Raw genomic sequence first — 20,751 nt, 5'->3', positions numbered from 1 at the left:
ACCGCGAACAGTTTCGCAGCCACAGCAGGGAACCTCTCTTCCCATGGAGTCAACTGGCAGGAGGGATGCTCACTTCATCCTGCTGGAACCCCTGAAGCCCCCCACACCCGAATGTCCACAGCAGGAGGAGTGCCCAATTCCCCCTGCCTCCACCATCCCGAGACATCCCTCAGCAGGAGGGATGCCCACTCTCTCCTGCTGGATTTCTGGAACCCTCCCCATGAATGTCCATAACAGGAGGAGTGTCCAATTCCTCCTGCTGCCATCCCTCAAAGATCATAAGAATGAGGTATGCCCAGTCCCTCCTGCTGGAAACCCCAGCCCCACCCCCTGAAGATCACTAGCAGGAGGTATGCTCAGTCCCTCCTGCCAGAACCCCCCTGAAAACATGCCCCCACCACCATTCCCCCAAGCTCATCACCCCTCCCATACATATTTCTCACAGGCCGTCCAGAGGGATGTTTACTCCCTCTGGCTGGCAGGCCTGCTTCCACAGAATAGTGAGCCTTCTCCTTCTCAGTGCATCCTGGGATTCACTAGAGAGGGGACCATAGGAGGGGCCTTAAGCACCTGGGTGAACTAGAACCTTAGACCTCCTTCCCAGTGCATTCTAGTATACACTAGAAGAGTGGCCTAAGATTCTGATTGGCCAGATCCCTTATGCCCCCCTCCATGGGAGTGGCCTAATGGATCTAGCAAATCGGAGTATTAGGCCTAAGATTCTGGTTGGCCCACGTGCCTAAGGCCAATGGGATGGACCTTAGGTACCTGGGCCAATCAGGACCATAGGCCCCTCCCCGTTGCAGCCCAGGATGCACCGGGAAAGGGAAAGCCTGCCATTCTGTGGAGGCGGGCTTGCTGGCTGGAGGGAGTAAACATCCCTCTGGACAGCCTGCAAGAAACAGGTATGGAGGTTTGGGTGTGCTTGAGAGTGTCGGGTGAGGGCATGTTTTCAGAGGGGTTCTGGCAGGAGGGACTAGGCATCCGTTCTGCAGGTGATCTTCAAGGGTGGCAGCAGGAAGAATTGGACACTCCTCCTGCCATGGACATTTCGGAGGGGGCGGGGGTCAGGGATTCCAGCAGGAATAACTGGGCATCCTTCCTGCTAGCCGACTTTGTGGCTGGGGAGTTTCCTGCCATGGCTGCTGAGCTGATTGCAGCAGGGAGATTCCTTTGCCACAATCCGCTCAGTGGCAACGTGATTTTCTAACCGGCACCTGTGACATGAATGCGATTCTATACAGGACGCTGGTGTGCGATTCTCAGCTGCTCCTTTTTTCTGGCAACACCAGCCAATTATAGTTTTCTGTGCTCCAAAAAAGTATAGCTCATTTGGGCAGTTTTTCTGCTCTCTATGCTGGTTAAGGCTTTGAGGCTGTTTTTCTATATTTTTTATAAATACTGTATACTGTATGTCACACCCTCAGCAGGAAAAGAAAAGAATAAATACACACTAGTTGCTTTATATAATCTTTTCATAGGTAACATGTGGTAATATGAACTTTTGCACAAAACCTAAATTTTTTTTCTAACATGTCTTAAATTGTTCCATGTTGATTTTGGCTTAATGTGCATGCTAATTGCACTAAGGCCATATAATTGCACCCTTTAGTAAGAGGGTCCCAAAGATACATACTGTGTATAGATAAAGTATCAGTTATGAACTGTTTTATTTCTCAACATAATTTGCACAGACTAAAGCATACCCTGTAAAACGTGTCACTTATCCTTTTTATCGATTCATTTCCTTATTTCTCATTGAGACATGTTTAAATAACACATTCCAACATATAAAAGCTGAAGCATATGGCTGATTTATCATTTTTTGTAAAGTTCACACTCTAACCAAGGCTTTTGATAAGCTGAGGAAAAAAGGTTGTTCTCTTGGCTTATGTTGTGAGAAAGCAAACAAAAAACAGATCTCCCTCTTCAGTGGAAAATATGAGTTATGGAATTATCATTGTTTTTATGAATAGCCTCTCAGTTTAGATTAACCATTACACTTATCTGCAAACTAACATTAACACAAATTATTTCAATGCTGGCAATTAGTTTTTGATTCATGTTCTTTTTTCAGGTCTCACTAAAATGCCACAAACTAAAATATACTTATCAGCCACAGCCATCAAAATTTATCATATTATCCCACAAAATAATAAGAATATTGGTGAATCTCAAAGACATACCGAGCCAAAAAGAGTGATAAATCACCTGGACCAGATGGCATATACCCCAGCGTAATGAAAAAGCTCAAACATGAAATTGATGATCTGCTGTAAGTGATCTATAACCTGTCATTAAAATTGTCCATGGTATCTAATCTAGGCCCGTTTTATCAAGCTGCTTAAGGGTTTTGTTTTTTGTTTTTTTAATTTTAGAACAATGTGGTAAAAGCTCCAACATTCATAGAATTCCTTATTTCAGCAATAATGACTATGTACTAATTTTACCATTAGCATATTAGCACTAATTAAATGAATCAAAAACAAAAGTACTCTGGCTCGGCCCAAAATTAGAATACCTGCCCACCCTCTTCACACTACCCACAGGTTCTGCTCTGCACCTTGAGTTCTCAAGCAAGGTCCTCGGCATCATTATTGATTCTTCCCTCTCCCTCAACGATCACCTCAATTCCTTGGCAAAATCATGCTTTTTCAGCCTCCACATGCTGAGGAAAGTAAGATCCTACTTTCACCAAAAACATTTCGCCATCCTTGTGCAATCCATCATCCTCTCCTAACTCGACTACTGTAATGCCATTTATTTATGCCTAACAAAAAAAAGTCTTCATACACTCCAGCTTATCCAAAATACTGCAGCCAAGCTGATTTTTGCAAAACGCAAATTCGACCACGTCTCCCCACTACTTACCAATCTTCACTGGCTCCCAGTGCTTTCCAGAATTCATTTCAAATGCTCCTGTCTGGCTTTCAAGATCATTCACAGCATCCTTCCGCCTCTAATCCCACTATCCTTTAACGCCTCAAGGCCTGCTACCACCAGATCCGCCCACAGACATAAACTATCCTTCCCCTCTCTACACAGTATTCTCTACGCAGGCAAACTGGGAAAATCCCTCCTCTCCAAAATCACAGGCCTTTGGAACGATCTCACTATCCGGCTGCGGAACCTGGGCTCCCTCCAATTATTCCGCTAACAATTGAAAACCTGGCTCTTTTCTAACATATAATCATTTTTTCTAACATAAAATCATTTCTTCTCCTGTTTATATTCCCTCTATTCATATACTCTTGTAAATCTTTCTCCTCTCTTCTTATATTTTTAAGCTTTGTAAACCGTACCGAGCTCTACTTCCGTGGAGATGATGCGGTATATAAACTTAAGACTTAGTTTAGTTTAGTTTAGCACTACTGACACCTATTTTGTAGGCAGCAAAGCTCATGCACAAACTATGCACTAATCAGTTAGCATGCAGCAATGTAGCTGCACTAACCAGTACACACTTACTCACCGTCCCCAGAACCACCACAGCACTAAAAAAGAATAACTATGTTTAGCACATGTACATGCAAAATCTACCACAGCATTTTAGCCTCCAGTAAGCACACATTAATGTTTACCGCAACTTAGTAAAATGTCCCCTATATCTTGATAGATAAATATGCTTGTGCATGTTTATTTTATGACTCCTTTTACTAAGCTGCACTAGAGATTTAAGTGCACTGCATTGCCGCGTACGCTAGATGCTAACGCTAGCATTAAGCTGGTGTTAGTTCTTGGCGTGTAGCGCAGGGTTAGCGCGTGTGGCAATGCAGCATGTGCTAAAAACGCTAGAGCACCTTAGTAAAAGGAACCCTTAGTTTTCACTTTTTGTTAGTTGTTCTGGCTTAAATGAGAGGACATAACAACATAAGACTAACCTTACTGAGTCAGACCATTGGATCCATCAAGCCCAGTAGCCCATTCTCACAGTGGCTAAGGTACCTGGCCAAAACCCAAAGAGTAGCAACATTCCATGCAACTGATCTAGAGCAAGCAGAGGCTTCCCCCATGTCTTAATAACAGACTATGGACTTTTCCTCCAGGAATTTGGCCAAACCTTTCTTAAAACCAGCTATGCTATCCGCTTTTACCACAACTTCTGGCAACGTGTTCCAGAGCTTAACTATTCTCCGAGTGAATTAATTGAATTAATAAAATTAATATTTTAAAATTAGAGAAAAAATATATTTATAATCAATTTCTGCACCAATGGAGTGCTATGACAACTTGTGTTGACCATGTAGGCTACCAAATAGTGAAGTGGTGCACTTAATGTAGGTCATCAATTCATAAGGACTACCAGCAAAGTGCAGGTTAAATGGGTAACACAACAGATATTTTATCCCTTTGAATTTCAGGATGTGCCTGTATCACTTGGGCCAGTCTCAGGAAACCAGCAAGTTGTTTTTCTGAATGAGGTACCAAAGAAATACTAGTGCATCCAGCAATTGAAGAGGCAAGGCTGACATTGATGATCTCATAAAAGACATCCAATGGAAAACTGACAACAATGCTTTCCAAGAATTTGGAGGAGTTATGTAGGCGAACTTAGCCACACATATGAGAATTGCCTTGCTGGGTCAGACCAATGGCCAATTTAGCCCAGTAGCCCATCTTCATGGTGGCCAATCCAGGTCTCTAGGACCTGGCAAAAACCCAAATAGTAGCAACATTTCTTGCTACCGATTCAGGGTAAGCAGTAGCTTCCCCCATATCTATCTCAATAACAGACTATGGACCTTTCCTCCAGGAAATTGTCCAAACCTTTCTTAAAACCAATTTAGTTAATCATTCTTACCACAATCTCTGGCAACGTGTTCCAGAGCTTAACTATTCTCCGAGTGAAAAAATATTTCCTCCTATTGGTTTTAAAAGTAGTTCCCTCTAACTCTATAGTGTCCCCTAGTCTTTGTAATTTTTTACAGAGTAAAAATTTGATCCACTTGTATCCATTCTACACCACTCAGGATTGTGTAGACTTTAATCATATATCCCCTTGGCCATTTTTTTTTTTTCAAAACTGAAGAGCCCTAACCTCTTTAGTTTTTCCTCATATGAGAGGAGTTCCAACCCTTTTATCATTTTGGTCATTCTTCTTTGAACCTTTGCTAGTTCCGCTATAAGGTGATCAGAATTGAACAGAATACTCAAGGTGAGATATAGAAGCATTATAACATTCTTAGTCTTGTTAACTATCCCCTTTTTAATAATTCCTAGCATTCTGTTTGCTTTTTTGGCCTCTGCTGCACACTGGGCAGAAGGTTTCAGCGTATTGACTACAATGACACACAGATCTTTTTCAAGGGCTCTGATACCCAAGGTGGACCCTAACATCTAGTAGCTATGAATGTGGCTGATCTTGCCTGAAGCTAAGTAGGATCATGCCTGGTTAGTACTTGAATGGGAGGAGCTATGTACTGAGGGTGTCTTGAGAGAGAGAGAAATGATCCCATGGGCTCCATCATTTTCTTGAGTTTTAATGTTTTCAGAAAGTTAAAAAAACTGGCGGACATCTTTATCTCAATCACTCTCTCAGTCTGTCTCCCTCTCTCTCTCCATCCCCTTCAGTAATTGTGCTCTTCATCAGTACTCATGCTCTATACTCTTCTCCCCACTCTGCTATCCAGCCCTTGCATCTGCTTCTTCTCTCTTTGGATTTGCGCTTCTCTGAGTAATAGTGTCATTTTATTACCTTCTTGATTCAGAGTAATCCAAGCTTGTAAATCTCCAGGATTACAATAGTAGTTGGCAATTAAAGATATTTAACTTTTGGAAGTCAATATGGGGACAGATTAATACCATACTGGAGGCATCAACTCCATTAACGTATGAGGTAGTTATATGTGGAACGTTATTGCATATGGGATAGCCATGCAAATGATTACTCGCAATTGGAAGAATTAGGATCACCTTAGTTTTCCTTTCTGGTGGGCAAGCTTATGCTTAACTTATAATGAATGCTGACTTGCTGGGGCATAATAAGATATTCAAATTGGTTCATTGACGTCTTTTGTAGATTTGTTATAGTTGCCCTTTATCTTTATTTTCCATTGTATTGCACCCACACATCCAGAGGGGTTGGGAACGGGAGGGGGGTATATCTTTTGTTTTGATATTATTCCTGATGGTAATGATGGATGGGGGAGGGAATTTGTATCTTTTGTATAGATTCTGATTGTTTATAAGTGCTTATTTGATTATTATTATTTGTATGTAAATTGTATTGCACTTTTTGTTGGCATTAAAAACTAAATAAAGTTTAAAAAAAAGAATTCTATTTAAATAAATTAATCAATACCTCATTTGAAATCTTAATTCCTGTGGTTCTCTTCTGTTCTTTCTCTTCTTAGCTCTGAGCTAATTGTGCATTTTGAAATGCTCTTAAGTAGTAGGGAAAATCAGATTAAGCATGTTCAGAACTGCTGAAAAACTTAAATTTCAGATTATGTAATTTCTACGGCATTCTACTTCATTCCCCAGACTGAAGGGATTTCATATTAAAAATAGACAAACTCCTATCTCTAATAAAAATGAGCAATATCACCTTGAGCAGGCTTGAGGAAGAGCATGGCTTCAAACAATAGGGATCTATATTACAAAGGCTATGCTTGGAAAATCTATTCAGTATTTTTTCAAATGTCAAAATTATTTAAAAGAGAAAATGGCCAGCTCACATCAGACAAATACAAGTACCGCCGCGAAGTTGATCTATGGAAAGAGCAAATTCAACCATGTGACTCCTTTGCTTTTCTCTCTCCATTGGCTCCCGGTTTATTTTAGAATTCAGTTTAAGTGTTTATGTATTGTTTTTAAGATTTTACATAGTATCTTTGCTCCTCTTGTTCCTCTGCTATGGAATGTTTATAGATTTTCATATGCGAGAGGCGTTCATCGATTTGAACTTTCTTTTCCTTCTAGGAGAGGAATTCAAGGAGTTAAGAATTTTAGCAGCTTTCTGCCGTTTAAATTTTCCCAATTATGGAATGAACTTCCCCTAATTTTGAGGTGTCCCAGTTCCTTCCAACTCTTCTGTAAACTTCTAAAAACTTTTTTATTCACTAAACATTTTGAAAACTAAGAGCTCCTTTTATGAATGCGCTTTAGCGGTTTAACGCGTGCAATAGCATGTGCTAAACTGCCAGATGCGCTAGCCGCTACCGCCTCCTCTTAAGCAGGTGGTAGTTTTTTGGCCAGTGCTGGGGTTAGCAGGTGATGAAAAGTCGCACGTGTTAACTCTGCTAGCGTGGCTTTGTAAAGAGAGCCCTAACTCTTATATTTCAGTTTACTTTATTTTTTTTTAATTTATTGTTAACCATGTCGAGCTTCCTTTAGTTGAAGACCCGGTATATAAGGTTAAGTTTTAGTTTAGTTTAGATCAGAGAGTCAGCTTCTTGGCGGCGTTTTAGTTTGTCTTTCTTTTGCTTAGCTGAAATAAATTAAATTATTATGAATAAGAATAATCTATGTCAATATGTCTTAAATTCTATAGTAAAACACAGTAAATGGTGGCAGATAAAGACTTCTACTGTCCATCCAATCTGCCCAACAAGACAACCAGAGCTGCACTTTCAAATCTTAAATGCTGGTTGGGAATTTGCCATCATGCCAACCGCATATAGACAGTTAAATATGATGGAGTCATGGGACGATATGGTGCTCATTTTCAAAGCAGACGGATGCCTCAAAAAACCTTAAAAAAGCCTTTCTGCTAGGGGGTGTTGTGGGCGTGGTTTTCAAAAAAAATTCTTTATCTATTTGTTACAATTTATTTATTTATTTATTTATTTAGATTTTTTATCCCGTCCTCCCAGTAGCTCAGAATGGTTTACAAGTAAACATTCACAATGGAGTGAATTGGACATACAAGATTATACAGTAGATTTAAATACTTGGACATACAAGACTGCGCAGCAGTTTAGATATAGGGACTATACAGCAAATTAAGAACAGTAGTTTAAATATAAGTACCGTATTTTCGCGGATATAACGCGCACCCGTGTAAAACGCGCACACGGGTATAGCGCGCAGAAACCACACTTGTATGTACGGAAACTTTTGTATACAGCGCTCATGGGTATACCGCGCATGCTGCCCGACTCTCCTCTGGCCACCCTGACTCTCCTTTCGCCCTCCCCGACTCTCCTCTGGTTGCCCCGACTCACCGTTCACCCGCCCTGACTTTCGGTGCACTGCCCCGCCTCTCCGTGCGCTGTCCCGACTCTCCGTTCACCTGCCCTGACTTTCCGTGCACTGCCCCGCCTGAGGCACATGGTCGGGTTGGGCCCATGTGCCTCAGGCCGCGCCCCCAGGTGGGACCTAAGGCTCCAGGGCCTATTCTGATTGGCCCACGCGCCTTAGGCCCCACCAGTAGGCGGAGCTTTAGGATGGATGGGCCAATCCGGCCTCATTCCTTCGTTGGCTGCCTGCCGGACAGGCGGGTTTGGCTCCCGTCTGTCCGGCCAACTACCAAAGGTACGAGGAAGGGGGGTGGGGGGGTCGCTAGGGGGATCGCGGGTCGGCTGGGGGGGCGGTCGGAGGTTCTTGGGGGGGGCGGTCGTTGGGGGGAGGGGGGTTTGCGTCGAGGGCAGGAGGGCCTAGGATCCCTCCTGCCCGTAATGTAGTGCGAGGTGGGGGTAGGGGGTCGCCGTGGCCAGGAGGGTTTGGGCTCCCTCCTGGCCCGATATTGTCGGGGAGTCGGCGGTCCTTCGGGGTGGGGGTGCGAGCGGTGGGGGTGCGAGCGTCCTTCCGGATGATGAATCGGGCGTCGGGCGGGGTGTGAAATATGTAAAAAAAAATTTGTATACCGCGCTCAGGCATATAACGCGCGAAGGGTATGCGCGGTACGTAAAAACGCATATAACGCGCGCGTTATATCCGCGAAAATACGGTAGTTTAGTTTAGATATAAGTTGAGTATAGGCTGAGTGGACTATACAGAAATTTATGCAGAAGATTAGAATGGAGAAGGAAGGGTAGAGGTGGGGTTTAAGACTGAGGGCGACCTTTAGTTGAAGAGGAGGGTCTTTACCATTTTCCGGAATGTCATTAGTGAGTTCTGTAGTCTGAGTTGAGGGGGGAGTTGGTTCCAGAGTTGGGGAATGAAGTGGCTGTAGGAGCGTTTGCGGGCGGTTTCTGAGAGGAGGGACCTTCCGGGGGGAATGCATAGGCATATCTCCGTTTCTGAGCGGAGGGTGCGGGTGGGGATGTAGATGGGTAGCTTGGATTTTATGTAGGATGGGGTGGTGGCATAAATTATTTTGTGTGCTATTGCCAGGGCCTTGAATGCACAGCGTTGGTTAATTGGGAGCCAGTGTTCAGCACGGAGTGCTGGGGAGATGGGATCATGGTAGTTGAGGCTGTGTAGGAGGTGGATAGCTGCATTTTGGACCTGTTGGAGGCGCTTGAGATCTTTTTTGGTTATTCCATTAAATAGGGAGTTGCAGTAATCCATTCTGGAAAGGACATATGCGTAGAGGAGTTGTGCTAGGTCAGGTGTGGAGATATAGGGTTTGATCCTTCTCAGTTGGTGGAGGTAGTAGAAGGAGGTAGAGACTACTTGGGATATGTGGGTGAATAGGGATAGGTGTCCGTCTAAGGTTACTCCTAGGCTGCGTACTTGATCTGTTGCCTTTAGTAGAGTGGAGTCCCATGATAGTGTTTGGCGGGTGTATTTGGTGTTTTTTTTCCTGATCCATAAGAGTTCGGTCTTAGAGGCGTTCAGTTGTAGTTTGTTTGTCATCCAGGTTTTCATGTCAGAAAGGCAGTGTTGGGGGTTAGCAATTTGGGACGATCGGTTTTCGCCTAGAGAGAGGAGCAGCTGGATGTCATCGGCATAGAAGTGGATTTTAATGTTGTACTTCTGCACTATATCAATGACAGGTCTGATGTAGAGGTTGAATAGGAAGGGAGATAGAAGGGCGCCTTGGGGAACGCCATATTTGATAGGCTTGGGGTTAGATTTGTGCGTCCCTAGTAGGACAGTTTGGGTCCTTTGGTGGAGGAAGGAGGTGAACCATTGGAGGGCAGAGTCCTTGATTCCAAGGTCATAGAGTCTGGATATGAGGAGGTAGTGGTTGACCGTGTCAAAGGCAGCACTGAGGTCAAGTAGGACTAGTAGGGCATCGCTGCCTTTGTCGAGTATTGACCAGCTGTCATCGATGATATCTAGGATTACTGATTCTGTGCTGTGGCCTGTTCGGAAGCCAGATTGAGCAGGGGACAGGGCCGCTTGTTCTTCTATGAAAGGGTATAGTCGGTGGAGTGCAATTCGTTCTAGGAGTTTGGAGACAAATGGGAGGTTGGAGACCGGGCGATAGTTGCCGGGTTCGTTAGGATCAAGGGTGGGTTTTTTGAGAGTGGGTTTGATAATAGCTGATTTCCAGCTGAGGGGAACTGTCCCTGTGGAGAGGGAGGTGTTAATGATGGGGAGGATGGATTCTACCATGGTGTCTTCTGTGGACAGCAGGAGGCTGGATGGGCAGGGATCGAGGATGGTGTTGGAGGGTTTGAGTTCTCTCAGGGTTTCGAGAACCTCGGCATGGGTGGCCATATCAAATTGGGGGAGAGTGGTAGAGGATAGGGTATTTGGGTTAGGCTGGGGGTGTGCAGGAGTGGGGTTGGTGTTGGTGTCAAGATTGTTGCGAACGGTTTGTACTTTGGACTGGAAGAAGTTCGAGAGAGTCTCACTATCAAGTTCTGTTTGGTTGTTGTGGCTTTTTCCTTGGGCACTGGTGAAAAGTTGGTTTGTGAGGGTGAATAGTTGTTTGGATCTAGCAGGGGCTAATTGTAGGAGGCGAGAGTAGTAGGCTTTCTTCACTTCTAGGATGGCAGCTTTGTAGGTGATGGATGTGCTTTTCTAGAGGGCTAAATAACAAACATTCATGAATATCCATAGATCTTCAGCATAAACAAATACACTTTAAAACAATATAAAGGAGAAATAAACATCATCAATGATCTAGCCCAGTGGTTCCCAACCCTCTCCTGGAGGACCACCAGACCAGTCGGGTTTTCAGGATAGCCCTAATGAATATGCATGAGAGAGATCTGCATATAATTGAGGTGCCAAGCATGCAAATCTGCTCCATGCATATTCATTAGGGCTATCCTGAAAACACGACTGGCCTAGTGGTCCTCCAGGACAGGGATGGGAACCACTGATCTAGCCCACATTATACTGGTCACCATTACTAATCTAGGAAATTAAATCTGTTATATTATTACCATCTTTAAAAGGCAAAATTTGTGGCTTACTTTATTATGTCAAAGAACATCCTCCTAAACTGAAAAAGAAAAAATTTTTAAACTATCAGCAAAGGTTTGTCTTTAAGAAAATCATTCAACTTGACCGGGTCCAAGAATACATATTTATCACTTGCATACCAGATATGGCACTTATAGGGAAATTTTAGAAAGAAGGTTGCACCCACTGCTAGAGCTTTTGCCCTAAGCAGTAGAAACTGCCTCCTCCTAAACTGACTCCCTCTTTTATGAAACTGCAATAGCAGTTTCTAGTGCGGGGAGCTGCGCTGAATGGGCCACGCTGCTCCCGACGCTCATAGGAACTCAATGAGTATCAGGAGCAGAGTGGGCCATTCAGCGCAGCTCCCCGCACTAGAAACTGCTATTGCAGTTTCTTAAAAAGGAGGCTTGAGTCTATTTAGAGACATCAGGAAAAATTGTTACCCGTTGGCCAGAAAACAGATCTTATTTTTTCAAAAGTACAACTTTAAAATAGCCTGTTTCTCTAACTCTGTTTTTAAAACAACCGAATGTAGCCCGTTTAGCGATTATGTCCTTAGATGATTCAAGAAACTGAGATATATTCAAACTATCTGGTGAGACTAATTTATCCATTTCCCCTTCTTCTGCTATGCATTTAAAGAAAAGCAAGATGACAAGTGAATAATAAAGACATTTTTGTTCGGACATTTTACCCTTATGTGCTCAACTCCTATAGGCTGAAGGAGAGGAGCTCCCAAATCTTGTTTGCTCACTTCATTAAACATGAAGCGAAGCATCCTAAGGGCTCCTTGTTTTCTTAGATGCACAAAGGGTCAGAATGAACTACCAAGGCCTTTCATTGGAAGCTCAACCATAAACCTTGGTTAGTTCATTCTGCTCCTTTGTGCGTCAAAGAAAACATGGAGCCCTTAGAATGGTTTATTAATACTACAAGTTTATTAATGACTTATGATTTGTGTGACATAATTATTGATTTGCATGTTAATGTGTTTTGATATTTATTGGTTTCAGTTCATAATTTATGTATGTAAATTCATTTATTTGTAGAAAATGTATGCTGATAACCACAACTCTTGTATGTACATGTGTGAAGGTTCTCTGTGGAACTGGTGATTCAAGCAAAGGCCAGGAGCATACACTGGTTCTCAGTGGTCCACCGTGGTTGTGGGACCCTGGGGCTTCTTAACAATATAGCTTAGCCCATACCTTTTCCCATAATGAAAGACAAGGTTGGCACAACTTGAGTCCACTCATCAGCAAGCATTCTTTTCACAGGCCCATCTATTTGGAATACTCTTTCCCCTCTATCCATAAAATCTCCCTTAAGGAATTTAAAGTAGCCTTCAAGACATGGCTATTCACGCAACCCTTCTCACCTACTTAATATAGGGATATGGATTCCCACTGCAACCATACCACTCGTGCAGAATCATTATCCACAATCTCCCATCACTTATCCCACTTTATATACTAAATCGATTAATATTCTACTCTACTCTGTATACTAGGATTATAACCTTTAGTTTCCTATCTCTTTGCTGAACTCTTTTTTTTTTTTTTTTTTACTGTAACCCACTTAGATCTGCCATGTGCAGTAATACGAGGTGATGCTGAAGAGTTTTCTGTACAACCAAGAAGGGAATGACGTGGAGCCAAGAATCTTAGAAATTATTCCACTTAGTCACCCTTAAGTTCAACACATTTGGCATATCAATGTCTGAGGTTTCTGCAACCCTTCCTAAAAATACTCATACTGCATAAATTGGGCACAGACATTTAGGCCTGGTTTTAGCAAGCCTAAATGGGTGCGCCTAAGTTATGCATTGCACGCAGGTGCTAAGCGCAATTCTACTAAGCGTAATTCTACTAAACACCATTCTAGTTAGTGCCAATATTTAGGCACCATATATAGAATATGGCCCATACTGTCATTCATTACTTAATGCACATTTTGGAACATGTTACTGCACTTCTGACATCTCGTGTGACAAAATCTATTTACGGTTTGTTCAGCTACTAATTCTCAGTTTAAGTTTCATAGCACTACGATATAATCAAGCACTGGTAAAGCTGTTTTCTAAAGGCCATTGGTGTGTTTGGAGCACATGTGTTTGTCAAGTGTTTGAGGCTTTAATTTCCTCAATTATTTAAAAAAAAAAAAAAAAAAAAGCGTGATGACACCATTCTATTTGTGTGTTTAAAGGATTTGACTCAGGATGCAGAAGGCATTTGTTTTAAACCTCATGGCTCACCATGCAACGGCAAAAAAATATAGCCTAATACATACCATGTTGTGGGTTACTACTGGTTTGCTAAGGATGATCCAGTGGAATCATGACTTTGTTATTTGTTATCCCAGATACGGGAGGAGAAAAATTCCTCTTGTATTATAAAGTAGTATTGTAAGTGTAACTTTTGTAGCCAAAGCACTATATTTAATAAATAGACATACAGTACAGTATTAATTTAACCATGGATTGGAGATGTGTGTACTTAGCATAACCATTTCAATAAGGCATGGGATTCAAGGCAAAGGTATGATCACACAATTTCCAAAATTATTTAAAAGTGTACTTAATACAAATGCTCTGCGCTGATCATTAAAATTTAAAATTTAATCACTGCATGAAAAACAGCTTGGGGACTGACTTTACAGTGTGGGAAACCTTTATTGTATGTGTGAAGGGCATGGTTCATTAGACATATTGATTGACTGATTTAAGCTTGAGATCTTAGATTAAATTGGTTGTTAAAAGAAGTTTCTTCTTTTTTAAAAACTTTGGTTAGTCTCCTGCTTCAAGCCACTTTTAGGCACAAGAAAAATTTCATTCTGTTTTACAAGGGGGTGCTGAAAAGTCCTCAGCCCAACCAAGAAGCGATTGACGTGACTATGGTTCAATCAATGGTCTGAAATAATGTCAAAAACAGAATTTTGTTTCTGCAAATTGGCAGTTAACGAAATAAGATAACACTGTTTTCAGTTACAGTGGCAAAATAACTCAGAGTTTAGGAAGTTGGTTGGGCTGAGAACTTTTCACCAACCTCTCGTAGAGTTTTTAGGGGTTACTCATCTTGACCTTTGCAACGCCTTATATTTAGAACTTCCTGAATTTTCATTGAGAGCTCTTCAGTTCATTCAAAATGCTATAGTACAAGTCTTCTTGGGTGTCTGTGCAATCCTCTATATTCTACAATCTCCATTGGTTATCAGGTTTTTTTGGAGAATAGAGTTTCAGACTTTTATCTTACGGCTTAAAGCTAGGACTTAGGGCTTAAAGCTGCTTAGTATCTATTTCACTCTGTGGATTTATCATCCCCCCTCCCCCTCATTTGTTTAGATCAATAGGATTTGATTTTTGTTTAATGTTCCATCATTTCATCATATGTGACTAGATAAAAGTTGTATATGGGTTTTTGCAACCTCTGTTAATATTTTGGAATTCTCTTCCTGTTTTGAGAGCTTTAACCCAACTCACAATTTGAAAGGGAAAGGGGGTAGGATTTGGTGCATTGACTTTCTGTGGTTATAATCAAAGTGGTTTACTATTATATATAGGTACTTAATTTATGCCTGAGGCAGTGGCGTAGTGAGGGTGAGTGGCGTAGTGGGCTGCGGTACCTCTTCCCTGCCCTCTTCTCCATCCCCCTGCTCCTTTCTGACCCCCCCCCCCTTCTAACACACACGCCCTCTTCCCTTCCCCCGTACCATTTTAATTTTCCAGGCATGAGAAACATCACAAACTTGCTGCCCACATCATGTCAGCTATCCCTCTGATGTCACTTTCTAGGCATGGGACCCAGAAGTGACATCAGAGAGAGGCGACACTGATGCGGGCAGCAAGTTCATAATATTGCTCATGCAGGGAAAATAAATGAGGTATGAGGGAAGGAAAGGGGTACACCTGTGCAGCGCAGCGGGGGTGGGGGGGGGGGAGGAAAAAGATGTCGGGAAGGAGAAGTGGGGAGGTGGAAAGGAGGATGGGTGTTTGTGCTCCTTACAAATACCGCACACAGGGCAGACCGGCCTCCCCTTCCCTTACTACGCCTTTAGCCTGGGGTAATGGAGGGTTACGTGGCTTACTCAGAATCACAAAGAGCTGCAGTAAGAATCAAAGGAGGTTCTCTGGCCACTGCACTAGCCATTAAGGTACATCACTCGTCAGCAGGCAAATTCAATGCTGTAAGTGAAGTAAGTGGCTTGGAATTCGACTGTGATTTCATGGTGTGAAAGCACTTGATTAGAATAACTTTTAATGTTATTTTAGATGTTTTAATTGTCTTTTAAGAATACTGGTATTTATATGTGTCATTTTTAAATCTATGATATAGTTTAAAATTATATATACACAACTCTTTTATAAACTGCTTAAAATTGTAGATAGAGCAGGTTATACTGTATATATTTTACATAAATACTAGGGCTATACGTTGATTAAATTTTTAAATCACAATATTAATTGTGATTAAGGGCTCCTTTTACAAAGGTGCGCTAGCGTTTTTAGCGCACACACCGGATTAGTGCGTGCTAGCTGAAAAACTACTGCCTGCTCAAGAGGAGGGGGTAGTGGCTAGTGCGCGCGGCATTTTAGCATGTGCTATTCCACACGTTAAGGCCCTAACGCACCTTTGTAAAAGGAGCCCTAAATGTTTGCTTTTAAAAAATTCTTTATTTATTCAATTTTAATTGAATTATAACATATTACATGCCTCAGGAAACAGAAAACAGCTATTACATACAAATTATAATACAAACATAAAATCATGAAAAACATGTGTCAAAAATAGTCATATAGCTAAATTCCCTGTAAGTCCTCAAGTGGCTGGGGAGAAAATTATTAGGAAAAAGAGGCACAATGAAATTAAGAAATACTAAGCAATTGACGGCACCTCAGATAGGACTAAAATTAAATTAAACATCCTTCCTTTTTAGGCTAATCTCCTATTTCTTCTCGTGGATCCCTAACCTGGACCTGTATCTTGCATTTATTTTCAAGAAAAGCCTTTAATTGTTTGGGATCAAAGAAAAGATACCTATTTGATTCATACAAAATTAAACATTTGCAGGAAAAAAGTAAGAAGAAATTAGCTCCCATGGATAATACCTGAGGGCGTAATAACAAAAACTGTTTTCTTTATTCCTGTGTATCTATACAGACATCAGAAAATATCCACACTTTTCATCCCCAAAACTATTTTTCATTATTTTGAAAATACAGCCTCATTATCCAGTCTTTATCAGACTCAAATACAAATGTCACCGTGATTAAATGTTTTAATCATGTGATTAATCACATAAGGCACCCCCTCACATTTCCTCCTGTGTAGTGCAATATATACATAGCAGATGTAAATTCTCAAACCCGACACATTTTAATTCAATGGTTTCATAGAAAGGCAGTATATCAAATCCCATTACCCACCTTTGTTTGGTGATTTTTATCTTTCTAATCTCATTCCACATTTCTGGTTCTGCTCCCCTGTGCTCTGTCTAATTACATTTTCTTTTTGCTTTACTTCCTGACCAATGTCTAACTTTCACAATCAAATTTTCTTCCATTTTTCTTCCTTTTCAAATCTGTCTAGTTTTGTTCTCTTCTCCTCACCCTTCTCTGCCATTCATAGGCACCATCATTTCCCTCCCTTTCCTTTCCATGGGTAACTTCTCTTCCCATCTCTTCTACCTCTCCCTACCACTCCATGCTCAACATTTCTCTCCTTCCATCCTCTGACACCATCTCTTGTTTTTCCATCCCTATTTACAGAATCTGGCCCTGTCAAACATCACCTACCCCCCTGCTACACCTCTTTTTCCAGAAAATCTTCCTGGAATCTTCATCTCCCACCCTGGAAAATCTTCATCTCCCTCCCTCTATAGTTGGGTATCTCTCCTTCCTGCCTACCTCCCCCCCCCCCCTTCTTTAGTCAGGTATCTCCTCTCTCAAATGTATTAACTCAACCACTGCTTTGCTATCATAGCAGAAAATACCCTTTCTATTGGCTAGTTTATTATCCCATCCTCTATAATAAAACCCTAAGCGCACATGTGCACTTAGGGTTTTGTGATCTCTGCCTCTGTGCTGTGCCCCTCCGTTCCGAATTCCATTTCCGGTGTGTGGAGCGGCTTGCGATGGCGATTTCAGCAGCGGTTTGACTCCTGCGCTGCTGGGACGCCTCTTCTCACCCCCCAACCAGCAAACGCAGCAGCCGTGGGGCATTTGTTAGGCTGGCCCACTTTGATAATGTGAGATGGGCCGGCCTAGCAAAAGCCCCGAAGCTGCCCGGGCTAGCGGATGCTGGACAGGGGGAGCAGGGAAAGGAGAAGGCCTACTGCTGGACAGGGGGGATCAGGTAAGAGGTGCTGCTGGACAGGGGGGAGGTAAAATGAAGGGGCTGCTGGTGGACAGGGGGAGCAGGGAAGGGGTGCTGCTGGACACAGGGGGGGGGGGGGTAAAAGGAAGGGAGAAGGGCTACTGCTGAACAGGGGGAGCAGGCAAGGGTGGAGGTAGACAGCCGAGGAAAGAGAGAGACAGAAAGAAAGAAAGACAGAAAGCAGCCAAGGAGAGAGAGAGAGAGAGAGAAAGAAAGACAGACAGACACACACATCTATTCTAGCACCCACTAATGTAACGGGCTTAAAGACTAGTATATATATAAAAAGCAAAACAACAGGGAAGGTAATGCTGTGGGTAACCCTAGTAACACCCATTCAATGGGACCAACGGTGGTGCATCATTCACCCTTACAGAACTATGTAAACCTTATCCCATCAGAAGCATCAGAATATAGTTCCTGCTCAGAATTGATAACTGTTGAAGGTAATATAGAAGTGTTCAATATTGTATCTACCTGAGTATGACAGAAAGTAGCAAGCATGTTGAAACAAGTCTGCACATGCCTCAAGAAGCTCAGTGTGAGTCTAGCATTCCAAGAGACAGGATGTCAGGGTCCTCATGCAAATCAAGTAAGAAAATGCTAGATTTGGAGCACTGTTCAATGATAAAACTTTCTCACATAAGAAGGGAAAAAGTCAAAGGAGATCCATTAACACATGCCAGTAGTTTATGGTGAGCCTACCCCATCATCCTACAAAGTAAAATTTTGGAGCAAGCAGTTTAAGTGGATAGAGAGTCCATTGAAGATGACCCTCACACTGAATGTGCTTCTGGAGTTCATGCCACACAAAGCAACCATAACTGGTGAGAGTTATGCCAACACAATGATTGCTTTGAAGGAATCACTCAAGGAGAAAAGATGAGGAAAACCCACAGCAGGCATGCTGCTTCTTCACAACAATGCTCCGCTGTACATGCCATGACAATCACAGGCTGCCATCCGAGAATGGGGGTTTCCGCCGACTCCCTCAGATTATTTCCTGTTCCACTTTTTGAAGAAATCTCTCCATGGTCAGAGGTTTTCAAGTGATGAAGATGTCTAGAAAGCTGCGACATCCTGGTTTTAAGGTCAAATAGAAGAATTTTTTTCAAAGGGGCTATAGTCATAGCAGGAAAAGTGGCTGTAGAGCTACCAGGAGACTATATTGAAAAATAAACAATATATTTTTTTGAAAACTTTTCTTTTCTACTATGGTAGAACTGTTCCTCATAGAACAGATACTACATACCTTTTGGTCTTAGGCTTTTATTTTTATTCTGCTTACCCGCAATAATATTAACTGTTGCATGAAGACGTGGCTCATAGAGATTATCCTATAAGGACCTGATGGAAGACTACTTAAGTATCACTTTTTTAACTCAGTGTCACATTGAGCAAGACATGTGACTCTGCTAGTTTGTCCAGGGACAGTCTGAAAACCATAAGAACATAATTCAGCAAAATGCCTAGGAAGTATAGGCAATGAGTAAGTAGGGCCTTCCAGTATGCCTCACAACCTCCCAATGTAGGAAGGTGCTGTACTTTGTTACCTGTCAGGGCCACAGGAAGACTGTGAGGGACCGCCGACAAGTGGCAGCACGGACCCTGGTGTGACTCCCAAGGAGGGAAGACCCTACAAAACCAATACAGAATTCTCTGGCTTAGGAAAAAACAATCAAAAATGCTTCAGACCATTGCAATTCCTTTTAATCCACAGTTCAGGCAAAACAAACATCCACAGGCTTTCTGCACTGACTGCTACTCAATTTCAATAGTTCCTCAGTGAGTAAAAACAATACAAAACTATTTCACTGGCTTTTACTCTGATAGTAGTTCATAGTAGCCAGTTTGTATTCCAAAACAAACTCAAGCACTTCTCCCAGGTAAGTAACCCAGAGTTCAAGATAATGTCCTGGGCAGCTTTATACAGTTCCAAATAAAGAAAAAACAAACAAAAACAACAATTCCACCACTTCTTTATAAACCTGGGCTTTGGATAACTCAATCCTTCTCTTCACTAGGCTCTTGCAGTTTAAAAAAAAACAAAAAAAAACACATCATAGAAACACAGTATTCTTTCTCATTACAGTTCAAACCTATTGCCTCTCCAGGCCATGGCAATTCTCCAGTTCCTGGGAACTGGGACAGAATTACTGGGTTCACTCTAATGAAAAGCTTTTAACAAGCACCCACAAAATCCCTACCTGAGATATTCAGTGAGCCCTGCTCCCACACTTCTGGAACTCACTTTATTGCCATAATCCACCTCAGTTCCAAAGCAACAAACAAAAAAAACAAACAAACCACACACACCAGCTTTCTCTCTCATTGCACAGTCCCAGCTGGTGCACAGCAAAACAATCAGGGCTGAGTACCACTTTAGTACTATTTCAGCCCAGCCCCCACTGCTGGAAAAAAAACAACCTTCTCCAGTACAGTTCTTTGGTAGCAAATTCATTTAGCAAACTGTCCCAACAAAATATCCAAGAAAAAAGAACAAAGTAAATCACTTGCAAGAAACTGCCAAACTCACATCCATTGGTTCTGGGTCAGCTCCAGGCATTTCAAACACTACTATTTCCATGCTTTCTTCTGGGGCTTCCAGTTCTGGAGAACTCTGAGATTCAGAGCCTTCCCATTCCTTTGGTTCCTGCTTGGTGCCTTGCCTGGCCAGAAGAGTCTTATCTGCCAGGTCTTCCTGAGCTGCCTGCTTCACACTCTTTGAGAGCTGTTTTAAATTGTTAAAGCCACTCCTTAGCTTATGTGGCTGGGGCACAGGCTTGTCTGCTCTCTGGCTCCCTCTCAGTTCACTGGGCATATTACAGCTGACTGAACTTTCTAAGGGAACTTGCTCTCCTGACAGGTTCTGGCTCAAGGATCAAGGTCATTTCCTTCTGGATAGGCAGCCCTGACTTCTGCAGCCTCTGAGGCTCTATATTCAGCTGGTTTTCTGCCTCTAGGAACTGATTTATTAATGTACTTAACTATGACAGGTTCATCACCAGTGATGGAAATGCCACAATATCTTAAAAAGAAATGCATGCGATAGAACAGACCACGGATATGCACCTATCAAAATAATGTGCACCCTCTCTAAAGATAAGTTAGGGTGAGCCAATAACAACGGAATGCT

At 42.3% G+C, this 20,751-nt stretch overlaps 1 long non-coding RNA gene across 1 annotated transcript in view; it reads right to left on the bottom strand.

The window, feature by feature from the left end:
• The window catches only part of LOC117346740, a 486,900-nt gene extending 466,564 nt beyond the window's left edge, over positions 1 to 20,336 (bottom strand). Inside the window, exon 1 of the long non-coding RNA XR_004536654.1 lies at positions 20,152 to 20,336. This is a non-coding gene — a long non-coding RNA (uncharacterized LOC117346740). The remainder of the gene's footprint in view (positions 1 to 20,151) is intronic.
• Positions 20,337 to 20,751: the final 415 nt, after the last annotated feature.

Source organism: Geotrypetes seraphini, chromosome 12, assembly GCF_902459505.1.
Source record: "Geotrypetes seraphini chromosome 12, aGeoSer1.1, whole genome shotgun sequence".
Classification (NCBI taxonomy): Eukaryota; Metazoa; Chordata; class Amphibia; order Gymnophiona; family Dermophiidae; genus Geotrypetes; species Geotrypetes seraphini.
This window is presented reverse-complemented; position numbering and strand designations above follow the sequence as displayed.